We start from the raw sequence: 25,990 nt of genomic DNA, 5'->3' as shown, positions 1-25,990 counted from the left end.
ACACCGCATGTCGTCACAGAGCAGGCCACAAAGTATTGGCGAGCCCGATTGGCTCTCTACAATTTCTTCTCTCGTTTTTTGGCTCCGTTCCTGTTTTCTGTGTTACAAACATTGCCGTCTGCTTATTTTGCTTAAAGCCACATAGTGGAAGTTGATGCTCAAACAAAACTCAGAGACACCTGCAGAGCAAAGAGAGTGGTGTCTATCACAGGGTCGGACCGGTAACCACCATTAGACCTGACACTGGCAGTAAAAGTCAAGAAAGACCCACGCAGCAGGAAGCTGTGAGTAAAATGAGGCCATGGTGGCATGGTTGGGTGCAGGCAGCCCTTCCAGTAGGCACCTCGCCTACCAGGGAAAGTCCAGAATGGCTTGCCTGACCCTGGTGGTGCAGAGCACACAGACGCAGAGTGCCCAAAATAATAGCAGACCCTAGCTGAAATAACTGTGCAAATGTTGGTGCCTCTGAGAAAGGAAGCTTAAAACCCTGCTATGTGCATAGCTTTCAGGTTTTCAGGTCACTTAAGTGTGACATTTCTATGGTTTCAGTCTGGCTATGAGTGACATTCTACTATCAAATGAGTGACACTTTGAGTGGCACTCTCTCGCACGTACTGTTGAGGCTACAACTAGTATATATGAGTTTTCAGTCACAATTTCAAGATATATCACACAGCAATGAGCAAACACATAAGACAAGCTAGACTTATTGGTGTTACCAATGCTTGTTAGCAGAAGCAGATCAATGAGTAACAAAACTTATTTTGTTGAGGATTAGAATTGTAATTGAAAATGTTTCAATTATGTAAATATTATTGTGTTAGTCACTTACCGAGCTGCAGACTGAGGTTCACTGTACTCTGCTGATTGCAGGCAGGCTGAGCTTGGTACTTGTCAGGGAAGAAGCCAGCTCCGTGACTTGACTTCTTGACTGGCTGCAGCGCTGTGACCCTGCAGAGGGACATGTGATAATTGGTGGGGGTGACTTGGAGACTTCGGGCACCGAGCAGCGAGGGGTGCAGTAGGGTAATTAATTGCTCAACAGTTAGGTAGAGGGGCAGCGGTAGCTCTTCCGCTATGGTGGAGGAGCATCGCCCTCCCCACCCCCGCCAGCAGCAGCCGCTGCAAACCTTTAACAACAAAACAATCATAAACTGTGTTTATTATCAGTTCATAATTGAAGAGGCGGGGCCACAGGGATGACAAGGAGGAGTGCACTGACACTCTCCCTGTGCGTATGTGTGTTTGGTCAGCCGTCTCGGGGCAGCCAAACACACATGCGCATTGTGCTCTCTTCAACACAGCACTGTGTTGCCGGGCGGGAGAGAGAAGGCACAGGCTCCCCTGTCTGCCTAGGAGCGCCCTGGCTGGGCGCTGAAGCCAATCCTAATGCTGCTTTCATGCAGCGTTAGGATTGAGTGCAAGGTAGGCTGGGAGCCTGTGCCTGGTGAGGGTACAGAGGAGCAGCGCGGCAGGTAAGGTTTTTATTTAACTATTATTTTATTATCCCTCCTCGCCGTCCCACCCCTTGTAACTTCTGCGAGCCATGACTGGAGAGGGGGAGCAAAGCACTTGAGGCCAAGCATAGACTTGCCTCTGAGGCCTGCTGTAGTCTTCCTGGGCCGTGTGCAGTTATAATAGCAGCATTCTTTGCCCTTTACACCCTGCAGTGCAGCTCTCCCATACTTCACAAACTGCTCTTTACTCTGTGATCTTCCAGGATTAACTTTTGATATTGATATTGAACCCCTGATTACCCAAATTTGTTGAATGTCTTATTCCTGTATCTGCAATGGCAGGGCTCACACTGTAGGACTTTTTCTGTTACAAATACATTCCCTCAATCCCTCTCGATCATAGAGAGCTTCCTGCAGAGTAAACGGACAGCTGAGCTGAGTAGTCAAAACCTGTGGCAACTAAGTTGTGTTGTGATCTGTTGAATTAAACTGATGAATTAACGTATCTATTATGTGTTCTACGCACTAACTTTGATCATTTGGGACAATACTTTTCATTGTTCCTGACTTAGGCTTATGAGGAAAACGAGCACTTAACACAAACTAATCCAAACTTAAGTTGTCAGCCTAAGGCCTAGTTTATGGTGACAGAGGAAAGCCAGAAAGCCCCTTCCGGAGCCCCCTTTCCCCTCCTGCCCATACTCCCAATGTTGGACTGTTCCTAGAGACACAGGCACATATTTACAAGAAAGTGGTGCGTCAGCTATGATGCGCCACTTTCTTGCAACTCCCTAACGTCACCACGGTAGGGTCATATTTACAATGCACGTTAGCACACTAGCGTAAAAATTGTTTATGCTATTGTGGCGTATTGGTCGACATTGCTAATCCAGCAATGCATGGGGAGCCGCATTGGAAACAATGGGAGGATCACTTTAATGCCTGCCTTGGGCAGGCGTTAAAAACGACGGGAAAAATGGTGCAGTGAAATCTAGTAAATTTCACTGTATCATTTTTCTGGGTTTCCTAACAGGGAAACCCCCCACCCCCTTGCATACAGTATGCCTGGAGCAAGCATTGCGCCACTTTGAAAGTATGTCATGGAAGAAAGGCCTCCTTAACGCCACCTAAGCGTAAAAATAAATTATTCTAGGACAGGGTAAGGGGCTTGTAAATATACCCCTCAGTACTCTAGCAAATACTCTGTTTGCTCCTGGGTATCAGCCTCCTGCATCCATTGTTTGGCTTATGTAAACATGAGAATAACTCCAGAGGGAACTTCATACATCAATGTGAAATGGGCCCCTTCAGTCCTGCGGAAGTCAGTGTACAACAGACATATCCACAGCTCATATCCATCATATATCTGGTTGTCCTTCAGGATGCTGATGCCACAGAGACCACCCTCAGTGTACAAGCTTTCCATTACCCTGAGATGGGACAGGCCCCAGTCACTTCTCTCATAAGAGTGCTCCACATGTGCAAGGTGGCTTAATCAAACTATTCACTTTTGAAAACACAGAAAGTGTATTTTTTCCGTTTCCCAATATATGTATTTAGCAAAATTAGTGTGACATATGCTTGGCCAATGGTTATCACTGGTGAAAACACCATTTGCCTTAGTCACTAGAACACATACAGCTAGAGAGGTTCGAGCCACTGAAAGTTCGAGCCAGACTCGAGCCCGAAGCCTGGCTCTGGTTTAGCTGGAGGTCCTGATGGAATCTCGAGTCCATAACAAGCCAAGCTTTCATGTTATTCTTGCCTGCCTCCCTCTCTCTACCCAGGATGTGGCACTGTTGTCAAAGCTGCCGAAGTGGAACTGGGTGAACTAATTTTGAATCTTGGTGTCGGCTTAACATCCTGTGATTCCGGGCACACGCATAACTTAATCTCCCCATGCCTACAAACAATGCATGTGACCTTGTCTAATGTAACATGCTAATGCAAAGCACTCAGCTTTCAGAATGAGTTTGCATCAACTTCAAAAACTGTAGAAATTGAACTAAAAGGTCAAACAAAGCCTTACTCTAGAGAAAGACAAATAGAGACACATTTCCTGGCTGATTTGTATAAAGTGAAACCAGAAAACATTGATAAATTGTGGCTTTCCATTTAAATTGAACGATCTAAACCTTTGACTCTGCTCTAGTTCAACCCTACCTATTAATTTGTTGGCTTGCCCACCTCTACATACAAAAACAATTGTGAACAATGGATTAGCCTTCTAGGGTTCACAGTGTAGCACACATAGAAGCAACAAATCACCATTATTAATTGTTTATGTGCAGGAAGGGACACCTTACTGTACATAAACAATCATTCCCTGCAACAAAGGCACCATTGCACCATGGTGCAAGGGTGCCTGCATTGGCGCTAGGAAAAATACAGGGGTGTGCCGTATTTTTATAAATATGGCGCATCCCTGCATTTCTGAAGTGACGCAGTGCGGCGCTGCCAAATTTGGCATAGCGCTGCGCCACCTTCTTTTAAATAAATCCCATAGTCCTTAGTTAAAGCGCAATGGCTGTTTTTGTTACACAGCCTCTTTAGCGTCTCATATGTGTTCCAAAAGCAATAATGTGTGATTAATGCATATTAGTGCCTTGATGGTGATGCCAGCACTAAAATGTGTTAGTCTGACCCCTGATGCACGGTACTTGGTGGGACTGTATGTGTAGCATGCATCCAAAGGTTTCTGGGCATTCTGGAGGAAGCAGGAGTCCCTGTCACGTACATTCCTCCTAGCAAGAGTTCTCAAAGTAAGCTTTATTAGATTTCGCATAGTAAATCATAAAAGCAATAACTCAGAAAATTAGAAACATTACACATAAAAAGTGCAAAAAAAATAATGAAACATTTATACATTGCCAAATAAAATCATGGGTAATGCTTTATGGAGGCGAGAAAGTTGACTGTAAAAGCTTTTTGCGAGTAATAACAGCCCATAATTAGTGTGACATAACAGCACAGGTGTAAAATTTGGAAGGGATTGTAGAAACAAGAAGGCTAGTCTACATTGTATGAATGTTAAAGACTTCAACAGGGGCTTGATTAAACGTTTTCTCAAATCAACATAATATTTACAAAATAAAACAGTGTGCATGGTACTTTGGTTCAACACATTATCGCAGGGATATTTCAACAATGTTTACGACCAATCATTTATAGTTGGAAAACTAGTGACGCGTTAAAATATGTCCATCCTAAAACGTGTTAGTATGAATCTGTGACAGGCGTTTTGTACAATTTTAAGGTAGGGTTGCATATCAGATGTCACCAGATTCAATTGATTCCTGAGGACACTGTGCATGAATAATTCAACAGATGGACTTCAATTCTCAAGTAAGGACAAACACTCCGGCTTTAGAACCTTCCTGGAAATACAAGTGAAAGATTCTGGTTGATCAAAATTTTCTGTATGCCCCATGTTTGTTAAAAACGTTTTTAACATACATAAGCCACAGAATTTTAAGGGCATTGCAGGATTTAAGACAGTCCCTAACGACTTCCTGATTTAAGCCAGTAAACTCAGATGACCTGATCTTGTGCCAGAGCAAAACAGGCTGGTAAAAAGGTACCCCCAATTCTGAGTGGCAAGTGAAGGTGGGACAACAATTGGGAACAAGGAGATTCCTTAAAAAGACATTTTCAGCCATTTGTAGAGATTGACAATTAACATATCCCCACACTTCTGCCCCATATATAGCAGTAGTCCGACACTTTGCCTTTTAGATAGTCAGCATTTGGAGGCTTCTTACCCAGCTTCCTAGCAAAATTGAACAGGGATGTAATGGTTTTAACAAACTGAAGCCTCCTGGTGTTGATCGCATGTGTCCATGTACCCTCAGTATCAAATAAAATGCCCAAATACGAAAAGGCTGGGGTAAACAAATCAATGTGCTCTCGATCAAAATATCACAATACTTCATATTCTTTTTCCCAAACTTCATAATAAAAGTTTTACTTATGTTGACTTGTAATCCCAAATCCTTCACAAACGTAATAAACTCATTAAGAAGGCGCTGCAAGCCCAAAGGGGTATGAGCTATAAGCACCGCATCGTCAGCATAGAGGAGGGTCAGGATTGGTCAGGGGCCAATTTGAGGAAGGTCACTATATCTAATATCCAAAACACTACCTTTACAAATTAAATAAAAAGGGAGTGAGTACGCAGCCCTGCCTTACCCCTGTCTCTATGCTGAGCAATTGTGTACATTCTCCCTAAAGGATATACCTTACCCTGGCCATGCTTCCAGAATACATTTCTCTAAGAAAGGTTACTATGAATGGATCTACTCCCAGGTCATTCATAATGATCCACAGATCCACAGATGTTAATGCGGAAGTTAAATCCACAGATGCTAAAAACATATTACCTTGTTTAATAAGCATATATTTTCCAATCAGAAGGCTCACATTTAATCCCTGTTCAATAGTCCCAAAACCTGAGCGGAATCCGTATACTAAGTCTTACATAATATTATTGGATTCAGACCAGTCCTGCAGTCTATTCAGAATGATATGGCCAGCCACTTCAACCAGGGAATCTAGTACAGAGATCAGTCTGTAACAAGCAGGATTATTAAGATCACCCTTCTTGTAAATGGGAATAATGAATGATTCAGTCCAGGTATTCAAGAAGCCTGCACTACAACATACTCTAAGGACGCAAGTCAGTAGTGGGCCCAACAGGGCAATGTTGGCTTTGCAGAGGTCAACAGGAATGTCATTTGGGCCTGGTGCTTTACCTTCTTTACTCTCTTTTAGAGTCATAATGACCTCCTCTAGATTGCGTTTTGGGTTAATGTGTTCAGAGGGCAAAACTTTTACTGGGGAGCCAGATAGTGGAGAACCTGGACCAACTGAACTCTCCAATTGCCTAGAATAGACATGAGTGAAATGGGCCACCCGTTCAGCTTCACTGATGGCGATTTCAAAGCAAGGGCCATCTGCCTGTTTCAAGGAAGGGGTGTTAATCACATGCCAAAAGGCTGTGGTGTCTTTACTGAGGCTAGCTTCCTGCAGGGTCTCCCAAGCTTCGTCTTTCAGGCCTTTCCTTTGCTGCCTCAGGGCTAGTCTGTAAGTCAGACTACAAGACTGAACTTCTTGTGGGTTTCTTGGCGGTTTTCGTAAGGCGGCTTTTAATCTCTTATGGGCAATAGTACATGTGGAATCAAACCACTCAGTTTTCTCAGATGCCACATGATTCCTATGGACAGTTAACCCTTCCATAATTCCCTTAGTTATTGTCAAAAAATCATCAATAACTTCTTTTGTCCTGGCTGTATCATCTAAGAAAATCCCAAATGCTTCACTCTGTGTATTAATTAACTGCTCTAGGAAGAGTCTACCAGTGACCATTGCAGAGCATACCCATTTAAACAAGAACTTTCAATGTTATAAACAACTGGGGCCCTGTATCTTTCATCCTGATAATTAAGAAGATTAATGTTCAGTTCAACACTCTGCAGGAAATCATCGCTGATCAAGATATCATGTGTATCCTTGCATTTCTGTGAGGAAAAGTCCTACAATCTGCAGGCAGCCGCAAATTTTCTACCACTCAGCATTCACCTAAGTCTCCAGAGAAAAATGTTGCCTCACTTGTGTGAGTGGGCAAGTGACCCCGACAGAGAAGTGCCCAAAACATATTGTGGAGACATCAAAAACAGTCTGGTTTTGTAAGACAGTCACCTGTGTCTTTAGTCCTGGGCTCGGCTTCCCTATAGGGAAGCCCTACCAAACCCAGACTTCTGAAAACTAGACACCCGGAGAAATCCATGGAGGTGTGGCCTGTGTGGATCCCACAAAGTTTTGTTACCCAGAATACTCTGCAAAGCTGAGACGTTGATTAAAAATATGATTTTTCCTTGATTTTCTGTCACATAAACTACAGAAATGTGCAGGGATTCACAAAATTCTTACCACCCAGTTTTTCGCAACTTTTCCTGATAAAAACAAAACCCCACTTGTGTGCCTGTGCCTAGTGCACACCTCAGGAATGGATCACTCCAGGGTCAACATGGACTACCATTGACCTTTGTGTGATCCATTCCTGTCATGGGTACCAGGCCCAGGCACACCAGTGGAGTAGCGTTTTTATCTGGACAAGTTGGGAAACGCTAGGTGGTAAAAAGTTTGTGTATCCAAGCATATTCCTGTAGGCTAGGTTCTCCTAAATGGTTCCAGATCCTAGGACTAATAAGTACACTTACCTCAGTTATCAGTATCCCACACTATGTTTTGGGCCCCTCCCTGTTGCAGGCACTTGCCCTACACTCCCATTTTTATTGGGAGACTCAGGGGAATGCTGGGTGGAAGGAAGTTTGTGGCTACCCTCAGATTCCAGAACTTTGCATTGCTGAAATGAGAGAAAAATGTGTTTTTAGACACTTTTTGGGGTTTGCAAAGGATTCTGGGTGACAGAACCCGGTGAGAGCCCCACACGTCACCCCATTCTGGATTCGACTATGTGTCTAGTTTGAAAAAATGCAGAGGTTTGCTAGGTTTCCCTAGGTGCCAGCTGAGCTAGAGGTTAAAATCCACAGCTAGGCACTTTCCTAAAAATGCATCCGCTTTCATTGGGAAAATGTGCTGTGTCCACGTTGTGTTTTGGGGCGTTTCCTGTCACAGGTACTACGCCTACTCACACAAGTGAGGTACCCTTTTTATTAGGAGACTTGGGGGAATGCAGGGTCAAAGGAAGTTTGTCGTTCCCCTCAGATTTCAGAACTTTCATCGCTGAAAGTTGAGGAAAATGTGTTTTTTTAGACAAATGTTGAGGTTTCCAAAGGATTCTGGGTGTCAGAACCTGGTAAGATCCTCACAAGTCACCCCATTCTGGATTCACCAAGGTGGTTAGTTTAAAAAAATGCATAGGATTGCTAGGGTTTCCCTAGGTGCCGGCTAAGCTAGAGGCTAAAATCCACAGCTAGGCACTTGTTAAAAAAACTTATCTGTTTTCATTGGGAAAATGTGGTGTCCAATTTGTGTTTTGGGGCATTTCCTGTCAAGGGCACTATGTCTACCCATACAAGTGAGGTACCATTTTTATCGGAAGACTTGGAGACATGCTGGATGGAAGGAATTTTGTGGCTCTCCTCAGATTCCAGAACTTTGCATCGCTGAAATATGAGGAAAAGCTGTTTTTTAGACACATTTTGAGGTTTGCAAAGGATTCTGGGTGACAGAACCTGGTGGGAGCCCCAGAAGTCATCCCATTATGGACTCACCTAGGTGGCTAGTTTTTAAAAATGCATAGGTTTGCTAGGTTTCCCTAGGTGCTGGCTGAGCTAGAAGTTAAAATCCACAGCTAGGTACTTTGCAAAAAACGCGTCCGTTTTCATTAAGAAAATGTGATGTGTCCACATTGTGTTTTGGGGCTTTTCCTATCACAGGGCTTTTCCTATCATGGACACTACGCTCACAAATAATGTACCATTTTTATTGAGAGCCTTGGGGGAATGCTAGGTAAAAGGAAGTTGTGGCTCCCTTCAGATTCCAGAACTTTGCTTTGTGAGGAAAATGTGATTTCTTTAGACATACTTTGAGGTTTGCAAAGGATTCTTGGTGATAGAAACCAGTGAGAGCCTCACAAGTCACCCCATTTTGTATTCCCCCATGTGTCTAGTTTTAAAGAATGTATAGGTTTGCTATGTTTCCCTAGGTTCTGGCTATGCTAGAGGACAAAATCCACAGCTAGGCACTTTGCAAAAAATACATCCGTCCACATTTTGTTTTGGGGTATTTCCTGTAGTGGGCGCTCCTTCCTTACATGTAGATAAAGACTCTTCCACACTCATAATTTGTTTTTCTGTTCCCCCCCCTTAGCACCCGTAATATGGTTCATAATAAATTTTATTTGGTGATTTAACTGCAGTGCCGGGATGCTTTCTTTTCCCCATTCTCCTCATGACCTGAATATCCTTAAAAAATAAACACAATTAAACTTAAACACAACTTCAATAATATAAATACTTGCATTTAACATTAAACAGTTTTCTTGTGAAAGGTCTATCTTTCGACTCAGGCAAACCAAAGCTGAGTCTAAGAAGCTGACCAAAATAAGAATAAAATTACAGAAGAGCAAGGGCCAATAATGAAGACCAAAGTTCCATGAACCTCACTGGGCAAGCTCTGACCAAAGTTCCAAAAGGGAGAAGGACCACTTGCAGCCAAACCAAGAAGAGTGGGACTGTCCTGCCTCCTCCTGTCACTGACGTGCGCAGGACAGGCCCACCATTGGCCTGGGCTTCACCTGGGTGCATCCCACATGTGTCCCATGCCACAGTAAAGGAAGCAGTACTATAAGCGCATTGTCAGTGCCTCCCTCTGCAACGCAGGTGTAGAAATGGCCAAAGGTAGCCTGGGACAGTGAGTCCCACCAGGGTCAATGTGGGAAAAAACAATGTCAATTGTGTCACGCGAACAGCGTCCCGCGGTGAAGGAAGCAGTGCTATATGCACGTTGTCGGTGCCTCCCCCTGCAACACAGGTGTGGAAATGCCCAAAGGTACCATGGGACAGTGAGTCCCACCAGGGTCAATGTGGGCAGAAAGAATGTCAATTGGGCCCCCAAACAGCGTCCCGCACCGAGGGAAAGGAGGCAGTGCTATAAGTGCGTTGTTGGCATCTCCCCCAGCATAGGTGTGGAAATGGCCAAAGGTACCCTGGGACAGCGAGTTACACCAGGGTCAATGCGAGCAGAACTAATGTCACTTGAGCCCCCAAACAGCGTCCTAGGGAGAGTTAGGACAATGAAGGATCGCCTTCCTATGTAACTGAGAATAGATGAGAAAAAATAGTTATTTCCAAGGGTTTCATACAAGGATCCACACCCTGGTATTGACTGTATGAGGGGAGTGTAGTTAACTATCAAAGATACAAAAGCATTGATGACACAGAAAGTAGCACTACTGGAGTACTTTTGCGTACTCTTACACACCTTCAAGAATTGTTCCAAAACAACCAACTCCATATTAGTAAAAGTGCAAAAAGAGCACATTCCTTTCTATTCCTTCTAATTATGTATGAATACAAGCTGCACACACCAGTGGAACAAAGTCAGCAACACTGTGTCATTTTGCACAAACCAAATGTAGAAAGCATAGTGGTGTCTCTAAAAGGAAGCAGATGGGGCCGGGCCACACCACCATTTTTCCTGCCACACCGCCCCCCATGCCCCATCCACACATATGTTCATTGTTGCTCTGTGCCAAAAGCAACACATGGGGACAAAAAGACACTGCACCTTGTAACACACATTAATAGGCCCAACTACTGCAAATCAGCAATTCTTTGAGGTACTATATGAGCCTACATATATGCATATCAGAGTAGATATAGACATACACACACATATGTAGTCATATCAAAACATTTTAAGCAAACACATATATATTTATGTATATGCACACACATGTGTGTGTAGATATACCACAAATGCACTGAAAAACAATGTTTAAAGTGACTTTATCATACATGCCAACAGACCTGATTCAGATGGGAGACTCACAAACTTTTATGCCAAACTGGCTTAATATTGCCTGTCTCTTACCTGAAATTGCTGCTACTTCAGTGGAAGTCAATGGCGGAAATACATTCTCCAAGTTATTTAGTCAAAATCTCCACTTTCCTTTTCTAAAATGTTGGCAATCCAGCACCCACCCCAAAACAACTGAAATTTTCCGGATATAGTTTACTGAACTAACTATAACGTGTCCCCATCATGCATTGCTTATGACCTCAAATATTTCATCACTCATGACATGTTAAATGACACCATCAATGGCATCTCTGATTACATTTAAATGACAACATTGTTGAAATTACTGATGGGATCAACCAATGGTTCTGACATTGTGTTATAGACTTTGTGATCAAGGAGTAATACAACAACTTAAATCAGTGTTTCCTGATCTTTTTAGAACCATAACAATTTGTAGAACAAACATTGATCAGCTACGTAGCTTTAATGGACTTGAGTTGGTGATTTTTTTACTGTAACTAAAGCATTTTGTGGTAGTGCACTTGTGTTGGACTTGGCCCTTTAAACAGGGTCACCCCCATACATTTTGCCTTCTCCCCTCCTGTTTTATGAATTTCATTTTTGTTTGCTCACTGAGTGCACTTTACCACTGATAACCACTGCTAAAGTGCATGTGTTGTCTTCTTTACACATGGTAAAATTGGGTTTCACCCAACAGGCACATTTAATTTACTTATAGGACCCAGTAAATTGCTAATACATGTACCCAATGGCCTGTAAATTAAATGCTACTAGTGGACCTGAAGCACTGATTGTACCACCCACTTAAGTGGTCATTTAGAACATGTCTCAGGTCTGCCACTGCAGCCTTGTGTGAAGTTTTAAACTGCCAATTCGACCTGGCAAAATGAACCTTTTGCCAGGCCAAACCACCCATTTTAATACATATAAGTCACCCTTATGGTAGGCCCTAAACAGCCCATAGGGCAAGTTTCAGTATATTTAACAAGATCAATTTATACTTTTAAGTTGTATATGCCCTCTTAGTCAAAAACGTAAAAGTTAATTTTTCACTACTCTGAGGCATACCTTTCCCATTGAATTACATTGGGTATCCTTATTGCACTTAAGGAATGCTAACTTTTAATTGCAAACAGGTAGAAATATCATGTTTGTCTCACAAGAATTGTAATTCAAAATCTTCGTTAGGGATAAAGTTGGATCTTAAGTAAAAATTCTGAAAATTCAACTTTTAGTAAGTCAGCATTTTCTTTTCTGAACAATTTGGTGCCTGCAACCTGTGTCCTGGGTCACATGACTGATTAGCTGGCTTTGTGTATTTCTCCAAGACAGAGACTGGGTGTTGGCAGGATAGTCCTTCCTGTCAGAATGGGTAGGGCGGAGCTGTTCACTGCCCACTTTTATTTCAAAGGAGCTTTTTCCAGCATACTCACAAAGGAACTTGACACCAGACTTCTGTCACCCTAGACCACTTGGAGCCTGGGCAGGGAAAAAAGGAAAATTCCAGAACCAGATGGGGAGATAACCTAGACGTTTCTCCCACTTCATCAAAGGCTGGCACCAGGTATAAATATTGGACACTCAGACCAACAGTTCAATTAACTGCTGGACCTACGTAGGATACTCAGAAGGACTACATTGTATTCCAGAGGACTGTCCTGCTGGTTGAGATGTGCTTTGTACCTCAGAGGACTGCCCATCTGCCAACAGAAGACTGTCCTGATGCTTAAGGCCTGCCTTGCAGCTTGAACACAGATCTACCAGAGTTGCTCCAAGGGCTAGTTGGCTAGCCTTCTGTTTTGAGCTATAGGGTTACAAGAAGCTCCAGCAACCTGGAACCCTGCACCTGGACCTTGCCCAAAGTGAGTCCTGCCCTCCAAGTGGTGTCCAACCTGTCCTGGACCCATGTAAGTGGTGCCAAAACCTGAAACGTGGGACATAGAAACATTTCCACCAAAAAGTGGACTGAGGGCCATCAGGAGAACGGAACCTAACTGCTTTCCAATCTACCCAAGGTGTATCACTGTCAGCCTGACTTTGCGGTAGGTCTCGCTATGATCTTCTCCACAGCAGCAAATCATGCTCAGCGGGTCTCGCAGGAAGGCTTGTGGAGCCCTTGTCCGCTACATCCTACAGCTCCATCCTGTTGGATGTTTTCGACTTCCAAAAAAGTGACAAAGTCCGAATGTAGAAATCTTCACTGCAGTTTTGCCCAGCAGCTTCCTGACGACGACGCCTCCTCCTTGGACCCTGCCAGCACTCCATCGCGGGCGGCTTTACCGTTGACTTTGACCCAGTCTTGTACAATCAGATTCCTGTGGTTGGAACTGTGATCTTTTCGGCACTATTTTTCATTTAAAAATGTAAAACTTCATATTTCCTGATCGAATTTATTTTGTTTTGGTGTCAAATTATTTATTAAATTTTTCTCTATTTTTCAAAGTTGATATGGGGTTTTTCTTGTGTTTTGTTTTCACTTTACTGTTTGTGTGCCTCATAAATACCTAACACAGTGCCTCCAAGTTAAGCATGATTGCTTTTGTGCCAAGCTACCAAACGGTTAAGCACAGGTTAATTTAGTGAATTGTATGGTTCACCCTGACTGGGATTGTGGTTGTTGCTTGAGGAGGGTCTTCACCCACCTCAAACAAAAACCCATTTTCCTACAACTGTTATTTACAGACATCATATTTTCCATTGAAATGGCCACTAAATTTGTCCAGACATACAGTTTTACTGATAAAACTATTTCACACACAAATGATATCATGTGGGAAACAGATTTCAGTGAATGTTGATCATTTCTGCATCAGCAAGTAAAGTGTCTTGATTTGATTTGATCCTTTTCAAATCTTTGTTTCCGTCACTTTTAGGATTTACAAGAAAAAGTGCTTCATTTTTGCTTTCCTAACTGCTGAATCGGTACTGTTAATTTACAGGCATTTACATATTGTTGTGTGCTACAAAAAATGACACACAGCTTTTCCATTCACATCTTCTGTACCCCAGAGAGACTGTCCTACTATTACCTTTACTTTTCTTTCTCCGACTGCAAAGTGAGAGTAGTTTGTAAGCACCAATCTCCATGTTAAAAAAACAGCACCAATTTGTCAGAAGACATAGCCTGACATTCAACTACTGTTTTTGAAGCACAGCAAATGTATCAGATAATCACAGAATTGAAATGTATCTTTAGTTATTACTTGGACTTTTTTGACCTACCAAAACTTAGCACATGACCCACCAGTGGGTCGTAACGCACACTTTCCGAAACACCATGGACGCTTAGAAGCTTGTATATAACCTTTCGAAAAATGCAAAAGAAATGTTAAGCACTGTTGATGTATGTCATTCTCTTTTTACCTGCAGTTAGTCAAAGCATGGATGCAATGAGGGTAGGTCACTTGTGGCGAGCTGGCCCCTGAACACCATTGAACAAAAGACCCTTTATTCAACTATTGCTGTAAAGGAATGAAGGTTAAGCAAGTAGGGTGTTAGTTGGTCATGGAGGGATGGGCCCAGGGCCTGGTCACAAGCGAGGCCCTGCAGCCACCACACACTGTGCATGGCCAAAGGTGGGGATTGGCCATATGCATATGGCTCGAAGCAGGATTTGGCCATCAGGCAAGCCCATTGCCTAACCCCTATTATACGTTGGACAGAGGGTCTGGTGTGACACCATGCCTTGCAAACAGTTTCCACGGTGTAAGTCCAAATTCCATACATAGTTGGGATTTGGTAACTTGTGCAGGCATGGGTGCAGACCCCGGCCACAGTCTAAGTCCATTGTCAAACTTGTCCTACATATGGCTGACAATCATGTACTGTGGTGGTTTGATGCCTGTTGAGGGTTGTGTGCAGGGTCTGGCCAGAGGTTTTGAATGAGATGTCATGAATGATGTCATCCATATTGTCATTTACCATGTCATGAGTGATTTAATATGTGAGTTCATAAGCAGAGCATGATGGAGGTGTAATTTATAGTTAGCTCACTAAACTATAACTATCATATTTCAGAGTTTTCAGAGCTTTTTGGGGTTCTTAACGTGAACTTTTGTTTCATTTCAACAACTAACTATAACATCACTTCATCCATTGGTTGTTTCTGTTTTATATTTTAACAGACGTTAAGCCTTAACACCTAACCTAATTAACATATAGCGGTAGTAGTAGTATTAATAGTAGTAGTAGTGATAATAATAATATTATATATATATATATATATATATATATATATATATATATATATATATATATATATATATCACCAACGTTGCCAGACATCCGAGGCTGCTACTTCAGTAGCGGCCCAGGCGTGGACCTAGCAATCCACATATATTACCAACAATCCTCCTGTTGCATGCAGAGAGTTCCCGGACACCAAGTGGAGGTCCAAAAACTTTATTCACCAATGCTTCCTCCCAGAACAACGCTTTTCAGCCGTAGCCTTGATCACGTAACAATTGAGAGTATCTCACAAACCAACTATTCACCACACCCAACATGCACATAAGGACAAAAATAAAAGAAGGACTATCAGATCACCCAGCTATCACATAATGTGCAAATGTCAGCACCATCTTGGAATGTCTAGAATAGCCCATAAGCTGTATCAAAATTGATCTTACAATTACAAAATTATCCACATCATTTACTCTTTTTATACATTAATTGAATTCTTATATAATCCTCCAAATAACCTACATATTGCATATAAAATATTAAAAATTAAATATTGAATATTATTAATAACCCAAATGGTCAAGACAATTTTTGTATATTCATTAGATATGCGATATTAAATATTAAATATTAAATATTATTAATATCAAAAATGATCCTGCACAATTTTTAAAAGAACATAATGTTCACTGGATAACATGCTATTCCTAAAATATCCACATTAGTTTCTCTCATTGACCTTTGAATAATTATAATCATTTGACTGACCTTTACAGTATATTAAATATTAAATATTCAAATATTGTAAATGCTGTAAATATTAAAAGGTAATCCAAGACTGTAAAATATGATATATATCAGATAACATAGTATTCCTTAACACATAAATGCACATTAGTATGCAGGTATACCTTGACAGCCCTATATTGATATTCAACAATTCCTATGCATGTGTACAAATATGAGTCTCTTACTCCATACCACATGTCAAAACACCACCCACAATGTCACATCTATTACAAAACAAATCTTATCTATAAAAAACCCACAAAAATAAATAAAATATGATAAAATGACTGACGAAAAAAATATATACATATACACATATCCAGCAGCTTCAATTAACCTAAATGCACATTCATCTCCTCACTTGAATTTAAACCCCCAGGGTTGAGATACTCTTCCGAACAACCTCTCATCCCCATTATGTTTGTCATGGAAATGCCTTGCCACTGGATATGTTCGATCAAAATTGCAAATCGCTCGGATGTGTTCAAGAACCCTCTTTTTAGCCTTGTGTATTGTGCTGCCCACATACAGTTTCCCACACGGGCACATCAAACAATAAACACAGAAATCTGTATTGCAGTTAAAGTGTCCTCGAATTTGATATGTCCAATGCCCATTCTCATCACCTACTTTAAGGCAATTTTTACTATATTTGCATGCCTTGCAATGTCTGCAACAGAAAAAACCCACAGAATGATCAAGAGACATAGCTCTGACACTATCCCTAGTTATTCTATTACGGCTGAGATCATCTCTCAACGATCTACCCTTGCGAAAGGTAATCGCAGGTGCCTCCGGGATAGTGTTACCTAAGGTGGAATCATTCTGTAGTATATGCCAACTCCTATTCAGAATCTTTCTCAGGGCCTGTGACTGATTAGAATAAGTTGTAATAAATCTTATCTTTTGATCACCTGCATCTGAATCCACTCTAGGGTATATCAAATTCTCTCTCTTTATGTTATCCACAGTATTTTTATCTTGAAGAATCATTTTGCTCCAATACCCCCTCTCTAAAAAACGTGAGAGCATATTGTCACTTTCTTTCTGATAGTCCTCCCAAGTATTACAGATCCTGCGGGCTCTTAAAAATTCCCCAAATGAATACTGGCAATAAGATTTGGTGGATGGGCACTGTTTGCATTCAATATGCTGTTACCAGCCGTCAGTTTTCTATGGAGTTTGGTCCTTAATGACTGTTCTTGAACTATAACTTCCACATCAAGAAATGCAATCTGTTGTTTACTACTTTGATCACTTAAATGTAAGTTGTAGTCATTATTATTGAGAAAGGCTACGAAGTCTCTAGCCAAAGTCTCATCACCTTTCCAAATCACAAAAATGTCGTCTATAAACCAACACCATAAAATGACTCTTTCATCAAAGTCGGGTGAGCTGGTGGATATTTGCTCCTCCCACCAGCCCATCACCAGATTCGCATAGCTTGGTGCGAAGCAAGTTCCCATAGCCGTGCCCTGTGTTTGTTTGTACAATTTGTCATCAAAGAGAAAGAAATTATTACTAAGGCAAAAACTGATCATATCACAAATCATTTCCGTATGCATCAGAAATGAAAGTGATCTAACCCTTAAAAAAGGTTGAATTGCTACTAACCCCAAGTCGTGTTGAATGCAAGTATACAGGCTAGTAACATCCATCGTTACAAGAAGATAGTCCTCTTCCCATTCAATTCCATCAATAATTCTTAAAAACTGTGTTGTGTCTTTAATATAAGATGGAAGACTTTCAACAAAGATTCTCAGAAAGTAATCAATATACCTAGACGTGTTCTCCAGGAGAGACCCTATAGCAAAAACAATTGGTCTCCCCGGGGGATTCACAGTGTTTTATGTATTTTCGGTAATAGGTATAGAATGGGAATTACTGGTGAGTCATATTTGAGGAAATAATATTCCTCCCAGTTGAGCAGCCCTCCAATCCACCAACATCTCAAAATATTGGGTGTTGGATTTCTTGATCGATCAGATTAACTGGTATATAGCAAGTTTGATCATTCACCTGTCTCAATCCTTCCGCTAAATAAGCATCCTTGTCCAGAACAACAACATTTCCCCCTTTGTCTGACTGTCTGATAACAATGCTACTGTCATCCTTCAAACCTTGAAAAGCCTCACTTTGTACCTTAGTCAAATTTTGTTGTTCATTCTTTCTCATTTGATATCTCACTTTCTTCAATTGCTTGATAACATCCTTTTCAAAAACACCAATCGCTTCACATTGTACAGCTGGTAAAAATACAGATTTCGGTTTAAACTTAGTAGGACATGGGCAGTCCAATTCTATGCCCAAATCCAATAAGTTCAATACAGGGTCCTCATGATCCTCAATACCATCATGTAAGCCTGACAGCGTATGCAATACCTCCACATCAGAAATGGTTAATGTACTGACATTATACTTTTCACTTCCCAACATCTCTGAGGTGACATTTGTATGATGCCATTTCTTTAATTCCAATTTTCAAACCAGATGGAAAAGATCAATTCTTGTCTGTACATATTCAAAATCCGTTCTAGGGCAAAACGACAGGCCTAATGACAAGAGGGTCCTTTCTTGTTCATTTAATATTCGCTTTGATATGTTTACTACTGTTGTCACATCATTTTCCGAGCTCTGGTTGTTACACCTGTTTGCCTGATTTCTTCTTTTTATTGCCCGCATCTTGGCTGCCCGGTTCCTCTCCCTCTGCCTCTTGTGCCTCGACCCCTGCCCTGCTGTGGGAATGTTTCTTTTCTCTGGTCTGTCCTTCCCTGGTTTAAGAGGCGAAATTGTTTAAAAAAATTAGACCTACTCGCATTTTTATCTGCAACGGGACCTTTATCCAAAAGAGAATCAGAGACATCAGACTAGTTTTCCGCCTACATATGATCATATTTGCGATGGAAGGTTAAGATCCTGCCCGATTAGTAATCTTTAAAATCTCGTAAGAACTTGCGTTGTTTCTTAGACATAATATCTCCTTCAAAATTACTTAGGTGGGCATTACAACCCTGGCAGACGGTGTTAAAGGTGGGGTAATACCGCAAACAGGTTGGAGGAAAAAAATAGGGAATTATGACGCAGGCGGAAACCGCCAACAAAGACAGCCACTTTAACACACTGCCCGCCACGGCGGACAGACAAGCAGCGCGGCGGTCACCGCCAACAGACAGGCGGAAGACAATGTACCGGCCATGGTATCACAACCCGCCAATCCGCCACCTTTTCCGGGACAGATTCACCGTGGATAAAAACACGGCGGAAACAGCTTTTGCAATGGGAAAACGCTCACCTGAACACATCCCACGAGGAAAGAGGACTCCATGGCCCCGGAACTCCAAACACTCCCTGCCCTTGTCTTTCTGCTCCTCTACGACCATCATCTACGTAGGCGCCGAAGACAACGGTGAGTACTGCACCTACAACATGGGGGAGGGGGAGGCAAAAGTTAGGGGGACACCCACCAAACACCCCCACCCCTACCCCCAACCTCGCATAATACAACATACACACCAATGCATCCACAAAAATCACCGTAACAACCCACAATCCCCCCGGAAGATTGAAAAGACAAAGCGAAATCCGTTCAAACATTGTAATGTTGCAATATACATGTCTTACAAAAATATACAGATATATACGAAATTCAGTCAGAAATATATACATTACAAGAAGTAGTGCAGATATGTACATAACAATGTCCGTGCACCAACAGTCCAAAAATGCATGAGCGAGGCCCACAAAAGATACCTGACCACATTCGGAGAGAACACTGCCGGGGCATCAGATAGAAATACTACAGGCACCTCAGGGGGAAGGGAAGGGGGGGCACCTCAGCCGGATTACTGCAAAGCCAGATCCACGACGGGGCTCCATGCCCATTGATATATCCTGGGGAGTGCAAAGCCACAGTCTCTCAAGTCTCTACAGTGGGTGGGGTGCCCACCGTGCCATCCTGGGGAGTGCAAAGCCACAATCTCTCAAGTCTCTACAGTGGGTGGGGTGCCCACCGTGCCATCCTGGGGAGTGCAAAGCCACAATCTCTCAAGTCTCTACAGTGGGTGGGGTGCCCACCGTGCCATCCTGGGGAGTGCAGAGCCACAGTCTCTCAAGTCGATAACATTCTCCACTGGTTCTGGGGGGGACTGGTGCCCAGAGTGCTTCATCCTGTGCTGGACTGAGGTAGTGGATGCATCTCTCCACTGGTTCTGGAGGGGGACTGGTGTCCAGACTGGATGAGTCTCCCCGTGAAAGTTCCTGTCCTGTCACTGTCCCAGCTGCACATGGGATAAGGATGCCTGATGTGGTGGTCTATTCATTCCTACCCGGTGCTTGCCCTGTTCAGCGGTCTTCAACATGGCGGTCTTTGCCCTGCTCAGCGGTGCTTTGCCATGGCGGTCTTTGCCCTGTTCAGCGGTCTTCAACATGGCGGTCTTTGCCCTGTTCAGCGGTGCTTTGCCATGGCGGTCTTTGCCCTGTTCTGCGGTGCTTTGCCATGGCGGTCTTTGCCCTGTTCAGCGGCGCTTTGCCATGGCGGTCTCTGGACTGTTCAGCGGTGCTTTGCCATGGCGGTCTCTGGACTGTTCAGCGGTGCTTTGCCATGGCGGTCTTTGCCCTGTTCAGCGGTCTTCAACATGGCGGTCTTTGGACTGTTCAGCGGTGCTTTGCCGTGGCGGTCTTTGCCCTGTTCAGCGGTCTTCAACATGGCGGTCTTTGCCCTGTTCAGCGGTGCTTTGCCCTGTTCAGTGGTCTTCACCATGGCGGTCTTTGCCCTGTTCAGCGGTGCTTTGCCATGGCGGTTCTGGTACGGACAATGGTGTGTGGCATGACGCTCCCTACACTGGGCATTGGTGTGTGTCATGACGTTCCCTACACTGGGCATTGGTGTGTGGCATGACGTTCCATCATAGTCCACCTGGGCTGTGGCAGCCGGGACCCTCCTGGGCACTGACTCCGGCGGTGGCGGTGGTCTCCTGACCAGTGACGATACTTGGGCCCTCCTGGGCAATGACTCTGGCGGTGGTCTCCTGACCAATGACGATACTTGGGCCCTCCTGGGCAATGACTCTGGCGGTGGTCTCCTGACCAGTGACGATACTTGGGCCCTCCTAGGCTGTGACTCTGGCGGTGGTCTCCTGACCAGTGACGATACTTGTGCCCTCCTGGGCAATGACTCCGGCAGTGGCGGGGGTCTCCTGACCAGTGACGACGGTGCTGGCGGTTGTGTCTTGACCGCCGGGAATGATGGCGCCCTTCTCCGCCGTGACACACACAACAGGCTGGGCAGACTTCCTCTGGCTCTTCCCCACCTTTGGTGGAGTCACAGCTGACTCTCCAATCCCCTTGGAACTCATGTGAGTTGTTTTCCCACCAGGAGTCTTCACACGGTCCCGTCGTCCACTCTCCAATTTTAGAGCCTTTACAGGGGGTGGGCTCACACTTCCTGCCCTGGTGGCCGGTGCACTCCACAAACCTTGAACAGGCACCACTGGTATTGGAGGCTTTTTGGCTGAGGCGCTACGACAGGACTGATGAATTGGAGGGGGGGTGGGAGCAAAAAGGTCAACTTTACAGAGGGACAGTTTCTGACGTACACTGGGATGGGTAGTTGGAGGGGGTCTGGGAGTGGAGGAAGAGGAGGTGGTTGTCGGAGGTGTCACTCTAGGTGTTTTGGGTGCAGGTGCAGGTACTGGAGGCTGTCGTGAGGTGGATGGATGTTGGGTGTGTGGGTGCCCACGTTTGTGTACTTTGGGAGGGGGCGTCACAGACACACTGGGAGAGGACACAGGGGACGTATAAATGGCAGTGGAGGTGGTGAGTGCAGGTGAGCGGCTTGTGGTGCTGGGTCTCCTTGTGCGATTCATGGTGCCTGTAGATGTGGTGCATGCAGGTGTGTATGTAGACGAGACTGGGAGGGAGGAGGGAGAAGAGGAGGAGGGGGACACAGTGGAGGCAGTGGATGTTGCTGTGTCTGTACGTGGGCCAGGCTTGCGTGAGTGCCTGTGGGTTGTGTGTGCCTATGTTTGCTTGAGCTACTTGTGTGTGCTGACTTGTGTGCATGCTGGTCTGTAGGTGTGCTTGGGATGGGCTGGGGTACAGGAGATTGGGTCTGGGTGGAGGAGGTTGGAGGGGGGAGGCTGGACACAGGGACAATGGCTGCCATCAGTGCTGAGGCCAGAGATTGCAGGGTTCGCTGAAGGACAGCCTGACCAGAATGAATGCCTTCCAGGAATGCATTACCGTGTTGCAACTCTCGTTCTACACCCTGGATGGGATTCACAATGGTAGACTGCCCAACAGTGAGTGACCTGAGGAGGTCAATGGCCTCCTCACTGAGGGCAGCAGGGGTGACTGGGGCAGGGCCTGAGGTGCCTGGGGCGAAGGTGATGCCCACCCTCCTGGGTGAGCGGGCACGGGGCGAACGCTGAGGGGCTGCTGGGAGGGCGGTGCTGGTAGGGGAGGTGGCGGCTGTACCTGTAGAAGTGGGGCGCACAGATGGTGCCGCCACCACAAGGGAGCCCCCAAGTCAGTGTCGCTGCTTGGTGATCCAGTGGCCGACGTGAAGCTCCCCTCGCCCTCCGTCCCACTGGTGCATTCAGAGTCCATGGTGTGGCCCACCATGGCCATGTGGGATGCAGCTCCCTCGTGCTCTGGTGCCACAGTACCTCCGCCTGATGATGCTGATGTACAAAAGGACAGGGAGAGCAGAAAAAGGGAGGGTGACAGAATAAAGAGAGTTTTAGTGCATGGCATACCGCTGCCGTTGGCGGACAAGACAGACACAGCAGCCCCCTGCATTACGCCGTGCTCCTGCCCTCTGCACATGCAATCTCTGGGATATGGCCTACATGGCAATGGTGGACATCTGCACACATGGATGCCACAGGGGCAACTATACCTGTACTTGGCACTCTGCTGAGGTGGGGTAGAGTGCCACATGGCCTGCATTACGGAGGGGCCTTGCCTACCGAACTCGCCCTGGCTTAGGGACACCCACAGCCCACCTCCCCCACCCAGACACCTCCACTGCGCGCAAAGTCAGCAGAATGAGAGTGTACTCACCCCCTTGTGTCTGCTGTGATGCCCTCAAGCGCCCATCCAACTCAGGGTAGGCCACCGCCAGGATCCGGAACATCAGGAGGGTCATGGTGCGACGGGCACCCCTCCCACGTTGGAAAGCCATCCCCAGCTGAGCCTCCGCCGTCTTCTTGCTGCAGCGGCAAATGTCCTCCCATCTTTTCCGGCAGTGGGTGCCCCGTCTCTGGTGGGCCCCCAGGGTCCGGACCTCCTTGGCGATGGCACGCCAAATGTCCCTCTTCTGGTGGGCGCTGACCTACATGACATGCACAAGGAAAGAGGATCAGTCATTACCAACTGCACCGTCGATGTGAGTGGCCCCCTCCCTACTCTGGCCATGTGGCCCATTCATTCCCATGCATTAATGTTCTATGAACTCTGCCCCCTTCCCTCTTCCAACCAGCCCTCTTCACCCAGGCCTAGCCCATACAACATGCTCCCTGTGTACTAACCTGTTGGTCTGGAGGACCGTAGAGTAGCGTGTACTGGGGGAGGACCCCGTCTACCAGTTTCTCCAACTCCTGTGCAGTGAAGGCAGGGGCCCTTTCCCCAGACGCAGCAGCCATCGTTGCTTCCAGACCGAGGTAACAGCAGCACTTGCAGTGTAGGTCCTCTCCTGTCGAAGGTCAGGTATCTAGTGATTGAACAGATAGAAAATGGCAGTGACGTCCGCGGCGGTGATGTCAGCGGCGGTGTGCATCATCACCGCCGGCGCACCTGTTCATTGGCTCCTGGGACCCACAGGGTCCAATGTTGACCAATGCAGCATTGCGCCGCGGTCTACGTCCGCCTACCGCGACGGTGTGCAACGCCAGCGCAGTTACCCCACAATCCCATTGTGCGTCACACATAGCTAGGCCTACACTCAACTCACATATAGGAAGGGTTTTGTGAGTGGTGTAGTCTTGTGTGTAAATGTGGGTACATACCTGGAGGAATAATGACTGATTCGTCGCTGTTGTCCTTCGTAGGCACCGTCAGCTGGGACATGTGAGAAGATGGCGGAATCCTCCGGTGTACCGACCGCTGGTGGACCTGTTGACAATGGAAGAGCGACATGTCATAGTCACCTACCGGTTTGACCATGCCACAATCCAGGAACTATGTACCCAGTTGGAGCCAGACCTGATGTCACCAATCTGCCATCCGACTGGAATCCCCCCTGACGTGCAGGTGCTGTCAGTGCTCCATTTCCTTGCAAGTGGGTCTTTTCAGACAACAGTGGCCATGGCATCAGGGATGTCCTAGCCTATGTTTTCCAACGTGCTGTCCAGAGTGTTGTCTGCCCTGCTGAAACACGTAAGGAGATACATAATTTTCCCTGAGGTGGCAGATTTGCCTACAGTGAAAGGTGACTTCTATGCCCTTGGACATATCTCCAATGTCATAGGTGCCATTGATGGGACCCATGTAGCTCTGGTCCCCCCCCCACAGGAGTGAACAGGTGTACAGAAACAGGAAGAGTTATCATTCCATGAATGTACAGATGGTCTGTTTGGCAGACCAGTACATCTCCCAGGTAAATGCTATGTTCCCAGGCTCAGTGCATGACGCCTACATCCTGCGGAATAGCAGCATCCCTGATATGATGGGTCAACTCCAGAGGCACCGTGTATGGCTATTGGGGGACTCTGGTTACCCCAACCTTTCCTGGCTATTGACCCCAGTGAGGAATCCCAGGACCAGGGCAGAGGAACGGTACAATAAGGCCCATGGGCGGACTAGGAGGGTGATCGAACGCACCTTCGGCCTCCTGAAGGCCAGTTTCAGGTGCCTCCATATGACAGGTGGATCCCTATTCTACTCACCGAAGAAGGTGTGCCAGATCATCATCGCCTGCTCCATGCTTCATAATTTGGCTTTGCGACGCCAGGTGCCTTTTCTGCAGCAGGATGATCCAGATCACGGTGTTGTAGCAGCTGTTGAGCCTGTGGAGCCTGTGGACAGTGATGAGGAGGAAGCTGAGGAAGAAGACAACGACAACAGGGAGTCAGTCATACAGCAATATTTCCAGTGACACACAGGTGAGAACATTTTCATGTTTAACATCACATTAACTTTCACACGTCTACCTCTATCCTGTCTGTCGATTTCAACCAGTATTTGGTAACTGAGTTGTACCTTTCCATTACAGTTTCACAGGTGTGGTTACGTGTCATCTGCTTGCATCCTTCAAGGACTTGTGATGTGTGACATAGGTATGTTAGCCTTACAATAGGAAACGCATTATGACACTGTCATTGATAATACATATTTACTAAATCACAGACTGACTCAAGATTGTTTTGTGTTTCAAGGGTGTTTATTGAAGTGCTCAGAAATGGGAGGGGGTTGTAAAATGAGGATGGGTGATGGTGGAGGAATGTCCATGGCAGAGTCCAGTCTATTAGTCTCACAGGTGCACTGCCCATCTGGGCATAGGAAGTGGAGCTGGGGCAGTTTAAGTATGGACAGGGTAACAAGGTGGGACAGTGGGAGGACAAACAGGGTGGTCTCATTTCCTGGCGGGGGTCTTGCCGTCTTGCTCTGTCCTGTTCCTGGATCTCAGGGACCGCTTGTGTGGTGGTTGTCCGTCTGCACGGGGTGGGGTGCTGGTGTGGTGGTCCTGTGGCGGGGCGTCCTGTCCACTAGCGCCGGCGGAGGTGGTGGGCAGTTCATCGTCCTGGTTAGTGTCAGGGGCCCCTTGGAGTGCCACGGTGTCCCTCAAGGTCTGCTGTATGTCCTTCAGCACCCCTACGATGGTGCCCAAGGCGGAGCTGATGGTCCTGAGCTCCTCCCTGAACACCAAATACTGTTCCTCCTGCAGGCGCAGGGTCTCCTGCAACTTGTCCAGGACCGTCGCCATCGTCTCCTGGGAGTGGTGGTATGCGCCCATGATGGAGGATAGGGCCTCGTGGAGAGTGGGTTCCCTTGGCCTGTCCGCCCCCTGTCGCATAGCAGCCCTCCCAGTTCCCCTGTGTTCCTGTGCCTCCGTC

The sequence above is a fragment of the Pleurodeles waltl genome, chromosome 3_2 (genome assembly GCF_031143425.1).
Source record: "Pleurodeles waltl isolate 20211129_DDA chromosome 3_2, aPleWal1.hap1.20221129, whole genome shotgun sequence".
Classification (NCBI taxonomy): Eukaryota; Metazoa; Chordata; class Amphibia; order Caudata; family Salamandridae; genus Pleurodeles; species Pleurodeles waltl.
This window is presented reverse-complemented; position numbering follows the sequence as displayed.